This window comes from Elephantulus edwardii, unplaced genomic scaffold (assembly GCF_000299155.1).
Source record: "Elephantulus edwardii isolate Elephantulus edwardi_28Jun2011 unplaced genomic scaffold, EleEdw1.0 scaffold00048, whole genome shotgun sequence".
In the NCBI taxonomy this organism is placed as follows: Eukaryota; Metazoa; Chordata; class Mammalia; order Macroscelidea; family Macroscelididae; genus Elephantulus; species Elephantulus edwardii.
The window spans coordinates 17,017,326-17,022,948 of record NW_006399798.1 but is presented as its reverse complement, the minus strand read 5'-3'; the positions used below and the strand labels follow the sequence as shown (position 1 = coordinate 17,022,948).

Sequence of the window (5,623 nt, the reverse complement as noted above, 5' to 3'; positions counted from 1 at the left end):
TTTTTTTTTGGCTGTGGACGCCCTTCAGGACTGCCTTCTTGGCCTTCAATGCCTTTGCTTTGGCTTCAGTTTTGGGAGGGGCAGAGGCTTCCTTCTTTGCTTTCGGCGCCATCTTCGTAGAAAGGGTCTCTCAAACACGTTCTCAGGGGCTTATAGACCTAAGTCTCCTATTTGACCTTTTCTAATTTAACTCAGCATAATGTTTTCAAGGTTTACTCATGTGGTAGCATTCCATTGCTCTTCATGGCTGAGATACATGCGTTGGCACCTGTATACACCATACTTTATTCATCTATTCATTTTAATAGTCACTTGGTTGTTTCTACCTTTTAGTTATTCTGAATAATGCCGCAGTGACTATCGGTGTAAGTTATTGTACTTTTTAGTAGGCTGAAGTGCTTATTTTAAATACCTATTTCCCATTTTGCCACTGAAAATGTTTAAAAGAGCTGTACTCGAGGAGGAATGAGACTTCAGAATTGTTCCCAAGAACATTCTTAACTGAAGCTGGATTCTTTGTTTCCTGCCGGTGTAATAATACAATAGCTAAAGTATCACCACTACAATCTAGTACCACTGCCTTGATGTGCTGCTCTAAGCTGCTAGCAGTTTTAACAAACGCTGTTTTTCCACCATCACTCCAAATGTCAAAGCACCACAGTATCAATTGCTAAAATAATGAAAAATATTTCCTGGACTTCCCAGGATAGGCAGACCACACTTTGAGAACCGCTGTTGTAAAATACCCTTGAAAGAAAGAATAGACCAGATCAAATACATGAAAAAGTAGGTGACAAAACAGCAATTAATAGAAGATACACATTGAACTCTCACTCCCTGGGATTAGAAAACAGATTTCAATCTACTTGATTTGGTTTACCAGTATTTGACAAAATGTTGCAATCAACAGGTATTGGGTGTGCAAGAAGAAAACAAATGTATTCAAAATTTTTAATATGCAGCATACTTACATAAACACATAGCGTGTATGGGGGGGGGTAAGGGTCTTTTTACTCAAGATCCTATTTCGGTCTGGAGGAGGAGGAATCTGTATTCTTCTATTTAGGGACCTTACGCAGTCAACTACCCTAAAATGCACAGGGGCCGGAGACATGGACGTAGGTGTGCGGGGATGAGAAAGGGAGGAGAAAGGGGATCTGTTCACCTCAAAATCTCCCGAGTTCTCAGCACAAAGCAGCTTATCAAAATAAAGTCGGCTGCATACATGAAGGATAGAAAAGAGGGCAGGGTGGGGGTGAGGGTGCAGGGGCGGACCTCGGCTCCGCGGGAGCCGCTTAGCTTAGCCTGCTGCAGAGGAAGATCTCAAGGAATCCTTGTAAAACTCCCAGGTGCACCGACGTAGAATGCTGAGGGCGGAAGAAGGAAGAGAAAGCGCACAAACACTGCAGTTTCGGGTAAAATTGACCAGAAACGGCTCGAAAGCAGCCAAGGTGGGGAATAACACCGAAACCCAAGAGCCAACACCTGGGCGCGTAGACCCCAACAGACAACGCGCAAGCGCACGGGAGGAAGAGGGTCTGCGCGGGGGAGAGGCGACGACATGTAGTGCGCAAGCGCGCATTGGCGCCACCGGGAGGCGGTTCCCAGATCGTGCAGGCCGACGCGGAAACAGCGGAGCAGGGGGCGGGGGCGGGATGATGCCATCACGTAAGGAGATCGTGTGAGAAGCCGGATCCTGTGGTGACCCAGTGGCCTAATGGATAAGGCATCAGCCTCCGGAGCTGGGGATTGTGGGTTCGAGTCCCATCTGGGTCGTACCAGTATTTGTTTTGTCGGAGCGAGAAGCAATGTTCTCTGGCTGCTGGAAAATACACAGGAATGTTGTTATTTGGTTTCTCTGCAGATTTATTTCAAATTAGGCACTGTTTCTGAGAGTTTTAAATACAGCGCAATTGGGTACTTCACAAGTATAAGTTAAGGTCTGGTGACAAAGATAACATTTACTCTTGCTTCATTAATTAAACATTTTTTGGTTTTGTCTTTTGTTTTTACATTGTGGTAAATACATAGGCACCAAAACCTTTCATACAGGCTTGCTTTATCCAAATTCAGTGACGTTATATTCATCATGTTATACTGATAAAAAGAAAACAGACCAATGGAAAAACAGGAAGCCGACTAGCCGTGGACCTCTTTTTCTGCTGTCTCCTTTCCAGGTGAGCTTGTGAGCGTCAGCCACCCTTTCTGCGTTTGGGAGGGTTAACCACAGTTTGAGAGGGTCAGCCACAGTCGCACTACTTTCTCTCCATCCTTATCCCAAGGGCTTGTGGGAGCGGATCCAACAGTGCTGGCTCCAGGCAGATTATTTCCAGTGTTAAGGAGAGTTTATAGAAAAGCAAATGTGCTGTTACAACATACTAATGTAATAAACATAATTTATGGTTTCTGTTCTCAGAGTATTAGCAACAGCAAGTTGTGATAGAATGTATGGGCTATTTTGTGTTTGTGGTTTATCTGCAAATTAGTTTAATAAAAGAAGTTCAGAGTCGAAGCTTTCCTGATTAATTCAGTGGTCTAGACTTAAGAATTTAAACTTTTCTTTTTTTGTGCAGTTTTTTTTTCTATATTTTATTAATTTTCATAAACATTTACAGAGATTTTGGGTTTCCATTCATTCCTTGTTGCACTATAAACTTTTCTTAAAAGATTTGTACAAGGGGATTAGCACCAAATTAAGTTCACCTCTTTAAAAACAACCAAAACCTAAATGCAATATCGGATCTTAAACCAGAATAAGGGATACTTGCAGAAAAACTAGTGGAATCCAAAAAGTCTGGAGTTAATTAATGGTAATGTAACTGTCTCTTAAGACAAATGTATGTGGTAATGTAGGATGTTAACAGTAGGGATAACTGGGCTGGGAGTATCACTGCAATTTTTCCATAAATCAAAAACTATTACAATTTTTTTTTAATTCTTTTCAAAAGGCGACACCTAAACAACCAGTGGAGAATTCAACTGGCCTCTCTTCACTGTTTAAGATTAGGAATGTAGTGCTGAGTTTTTGCACTAGAAAGCATTCACATCGAACCAGGGATTATTTCCAGCTCTGCTCCAGGTCTCCCAGAGGTTATCCCACTTGTAGAGGAAAGGTTGTGAGGAGGTGGAATATGGCTACGCTCCTGCTCCCCACTGGCTCCTTGCCACTTGCGAGGTGGTGCAACTTATCCAGTACTTGCTAGGGTGACCTTGGAAATGCAGGACTCTGGCAACATGCCACTTTTGTGCACTCTAGAACCCCCTCCCTCCTTTTGAGGGTCAAAACTCCTCGATTATGAACCTGGGTTGCTTAACCTTCTTCTATGGTATCTTAGCACCTTCAGGTAAATTTCAAGTAGCTGGTCCTGGTTTTTACCCACACACACCTCATTTGGTTCCAGCATGCAGTGGGCACTCAAAACTTCTCAACAGCATCCATTCCTGACTCCCTTCTAGTCAGCACCTGAGGACAATGACCAATGACAATGTATCCCCACCAAGATTGCTCTTAGAAGGTATAGCAAGCAGTTCATCTCTTTTTGCCTGGAGTTACAGAGAGAAGCAGAGTCATAAGTAGGAAGAGAAAATAGAACCTATGGCTAGCTGTCCCCACAAACAACTCTCCCTTCCCTTTCTCTCTCTCAAAAAAGAGTGAGAGCAGCTGCATCTGGCCTCTATTAACAAAGAAGGACCGTCCCTATCAACAACATCCTCAATACCAATTCCTACAGAGACGAACATGACCTCCGTGCACCTCCTTCTACTAATTCCAATGCCAATCATACTGCTCTATTATTGGGTTCTGGATTCATTGCAATGGCCACACAGATCTCACAGGATCATACTAATACATATGGGGTTTATTAGGAAAGTTAACCGGTTACAGCTGAGCTCGGCAACAGGATACAATTCCTCAGTCAGGACAGCTTCTCACCCATGCTCAAAGACCCCTTGATTTCCAGCCCCACAACTTAGGTCAGTGTTAGACTCTTTCCCTTCGTACTGCCAATTACAGTTTCCCCTCAGTCCTCCAGCAGGCTTGAGGGAAGGCCCCTGGCTCTGATTGTGGGGCAGCTGTCTCAAGTCAGCTCTGTCCTGTAGCGGTCTCTAGTTCTCTGCTAAGGCTGCTGTTGCTCTCATGTAGGTTCTGGTTGAGTTGGATGGAACCCAAACCCTAACCCTAAACCTGAAGGATGTGTGCTGCCTTTTCTGTTTCTTCTTTCTCGATGCTAGTGAAATTCCCAATCTGCTGCTGCTTAGCTTGCTTGGTTTAAACTTGGTGGGATGGAGAAAATCTAACTAATCCTATAATGATTTATTTATATACACATCCTGTTTCAGGTTCCCACCCAGCCATGTGGTAAGAGTCAAAGCCCATGGCTAGGAAAGCCCATTTGAATAAGCCCCAAACACCTGTCTCTCTCATATTTGTTGTTTTATACTGTTAAATTGGAACTGACCCATAGGTGACCCGGCTGGTTTTCAGAGGTGGTAAATCACACAGGAGAAGACTATCCTTAGTTCTCCTGCTGAGCAGCTGGTGGATTCGAACTTCAGACCTTGCATTGGCAGCACAGTTCCTTGCCACTAAGCTGCCAGATGGGGCTCTGGTAGGCTAGTGGTAAGATGCTGCACTGCAACTTCGAGGGTCTGTTGTTTGAATCCATCAGTTGCTCCACTAGAGAAGGATGGGCAACCTTCTCCCTTTCTATTTACTGCCTCTGAAATGAAGACTCATTGAAGATTCTCACCACTGGGCCAATTGGCAGCATCATGATAAATGGTGAAGAGGTTGAGATCCTTAACAGCTTTAGTTTGCTTGGCTCCGCAATCAACACTCTTGGTAACAGCAGCCAGGAAATCAAGAAACGAATTGCATTGAGAAAGTCAGCTGTCAGGGACCTCTCCAGCGTACTGAAGAGCAATGATGTCAGACTGGAGACTAAGATGCACCTGATCCAGGCCATAGTCTTCGCAATTGCTTACTATGTTTCAGAAAGCTGGACAATGACTAGGGATAATAGAAAGATACTTTATTCCTTTGAGCTGTGGTGTTGGAGAAGAGTGTTGAATATACCATGGATTGCCAAGAGAACAAACAGGTTAAGCCTAGAGAGGGTGAAGCCAGGCTGCTCTTTGGAGGCAAAGATTCTGAGGCTCCAACTGACATACTTTGGGCATGTTGCAAGGAGAAATCAGTCCTTGGAGAGGGATATCATGTTTGGAAGGGTAGAAGGAAAGAAGGAGAAAGAGGGAGACCATTGATGGATTGATACAGTGACTGGGGTAATTGGGGTAGGTGTGTCAGAGTCAGTAAAGTTGGAACAGGATTCAGGGCTGTTGTACATAGGGGCACTATGAGTCACAAGCAACTCAATGACACATAACAACACACACACACACACACACATTTTCAATTGGGTGGGAAATGTCTTTCCAAGCTTGACACAGAAGGAACCAGAGACAAATATTAAGCAAATGGTTTATGAATTTTACTATACAAAACTTTAAAAAGTCTTATTAAAAGGTTAATAATCTAACAAAGGTCTATATGGCACATTTTTAAATTATACCTCAATAAAACTGGTAAAGAAAAGAAAAGAAAAAAGCAATGAGGCAATAT

The 5,623-nt window shown here is 43.5% G+C and overlaps 1 non-coding gene across 1 annotated transcript; it reads left to right on the top strand.

Moving 5' to 3' along the window:
* Positions 1 to 1,703: 1,703 nt before the first annotated feature.
* TRNAR-CCG lies at positions 1,704 to 1,776 on the top strand. The gene has a single exon. It is a non-coding gene; the product is annotated as a tRNA-Arg (tRNA).
* The last annotated feature ends 3,847 nt before the right edge of the window (positions 1,777 to 5,623 follow it).